The sequence below is a fragment of the Pan paniscus genome, chromosome 11 (genome assembly GCF_029289425.2).
Source record: "Pan paniscus chromosome 11, NHGRI_mPanPan1-v2.0_pri, whole genome shotgun sequence".
NCBI lineage: Eukaryota > Metazoa > Chordata > Mammalia > Primates > Hominidae > Pan > Pan paniscus.
The window spans coordinates 38,343,805-38,346,631 of NC_073260.2; positions in this window are offsets into that span (position 1 = coordinate 38,343,805).

The window sequence follows — 2,827 nt, forward strand, 5'->3', positions numbered from 1 at the left end:
AGGTGAGTGACGGCTTTGAATTCATGAACTAAGAGGGGCTGGGGTTTACAGTTCACTCAATAAGAGACAGTTCTAAGGCACTTCCTCCTACAATGATAAGTATCCAGGGTTGCCTGGCCAAGAAGCCCACTCTATCTGAGCCTGGCCTTGGGTGAGAGGGAAAGGGATACCACTCCCCTCAATGCTTAGGGACCATCTCTAAGCAGATGGACCTGTTCGCCATCTCAAAGCAGAAAGTAGCTCCAACAAGGTGAAGGGTGAAGGAGAATTTTTAAATGCAGAATTGCAAATAAAGTGAAATCTCTTTATGGTGTGTCTGCTAGGAGATGGTGAATGAGCAGTTCTGGAAGAGATTTTTACTGTTTGGGGACAGTAGGGAAAACACAGGGACATTAAGTGAGATGATGTACATAAAGCACTTAACATAGTGCCTACTGCCTAACAAGCTCTCCATAACCTGTAGCTCTTATTTTGGTTATTAATATTTTCATTATTGTGATAGTTTATTTTTTTAAAAAAGGCTAAGAAGCTCTTTTTTCCTTAGCTTCAACAAGCAAAGCAGATTAAAGCCAAAAGCCTTCCAGTTTTTCCTTCTGGCTTCCTCCATCGCCCCCTCACTCATCACCCTGATCACTGATGTATTCAAATCCATGTAATGAAAAGCATGCTATAAAGATGTGTGGCAGTGTGAATGGGGAATAGCTCCAACTCTCACCCTTCCACCCACAAATCTAGACGTAAGTGTGAGATAGCTTTGTCTTTCAGTAACATGCCTCAAGCACTTTTTGCCACTCATGTCTCACAGTGATTAAGGACTCCTGCCTGGCAGGGTCTCTTGCTATAACACCCCACCTACATTGGAATACCAAGCTTTGTATTTTCACTTTTTTTTTTTTTTGCCTGCCTTCTAATTTTAGCTATCATATGTGTTACTCCTCCTAGGTAACAAAATGCCCAAAGCCAATTAATATGCACACATCTGCAGATGGTTTGAGATAAATTAATGGTAAGAATTTCAGTGGCTGCCAGTATTTTTAATGCTCCTTTATCACAGATTTCAGACTTAATACTCATCTGCTCTACTTAAAGAATAATCCCTAAACTTTGTACTTCCTTCTACCAACCAAGCAACATACCTAATGGCCTTATTTCCTATATCAGCAAAATAACCTAGCATTGTTGCCTGGATATATATGAAATTATATATTTTTTAATATTATATATATTAAATTATATATTTTATTATATTTTTATTACATATTATATATATGAAATTTTATATTTTTAAAGAAAACTAGCTATTAAATTTTAAATAGAAGTAGCTATTCAAAACATAATATCCAAAAAAATTCTATAATTAATAAAAACAAGTAATAGATGAAAGGACTGAACATTAAATTCTCCCAAGTTATGGAAGCTATTGAGGTGTCTGGATTCTTAGAAAACTGTATTTTCTTATAGTTTTCTTTATGTTTACATATAGTTTTCTAAGAAAACTATATGAAAATTGTATTAGGTTATATATAGGTGAAGTAACATAACTCTGTCATGATATAGCATGTGCAAAGATTCTGCTCTGAATATTTTCTAAGAAATAGGAAATGCACCATTTCCATTTGAATTGTATCCTACCTATAATTTTGGTTCTTTTCAAAAATCACTCTAATAAGACAAATAAATATATAATGTTTTCTTCCTGTAGAAATTTCTTATATATAGCAATCTTTTCTGGTTCAATAAAAATGTCAGGCCATTAGTATAAGGGCTAAACTAGTGGTTTCTTATTCCAAGAATCAAAGTGTTTCTGGAACTATCAAAAACTATTACAAGACTATCCCTATAGCCCTTTGCATATATTCTTACTGTAACTCTTAACATCAAGTTCTTTTTTTATATCTGACTTGTCCCCCCTAGGTTGGATGTAAGTCATTCAAGAGCAGAGTTTATTTCTTTTTTATGCACCTAGCGCCTTGTGAAAATAAGAAAGATGTATCTGTTCAGTAAATGTTTAAGGAGTAAATGAATAAATACATTGCCAAAAGTGAATTTATGTTGGTAACACGTTGACTTTGAAATAGACTACCAAGTACCATGATACTTGGCATTCCTTATAGATGATGAAGTCAGTAGACACTGTTTTGTGTGTGATTATCTATAAATGGGAGTTGAGATGAGAAAAGCAAATCAGGCTTCTGTAGATAGTTTTTATCCCCATGGAAACATATATATTAAGCACATTCTAATTTTTCTGGTTTAGAAAGTGAATTAGTTTTGGCTCAGAGTGTACTATTATTCAAAGGATAGATTCATGCTGGCCAAACTAATCCACCAGAATAATGTTCTAATGTATTAAACTTTGCCCCTAAGTAGGACGAAATATTTGGGTCAATCATGGTTAGAACTCTTTTTTGTCATCAAGAAAATCCAAAAAGCAAAAAGGACCACCCCCAGAACTTTACCCCCAGCATTTCTACTATAGCTGTCTTGAATGAAAGGGTCTAGTAAGAAGCTGGTTCTGTTTTCATGTAAGGGTCTAGTAAGAAGTTGGTTCTGTCTTCATGGATGGGAATTTGGGTGATGAGGAGTTTGTGGGGTGGAGGAAGGCTTAACTATGAACAGTCTCATCTCTGATCAAAACTACTCTGAGACAGGGAAAGTAGGATGAGAGGACCAGGGGATCGGCATCCTGTTTATCTTTTATCTTTCATTAATTCATGCACCTAATAAAGGAGTTTATTAAGAATGATCATCAGAGAAAGGAGATCCCAAAATAGAAGCTGCAGTCTTTTATAGCCTAATCTCAGAAGTAACAGGCCATCACTTCTGC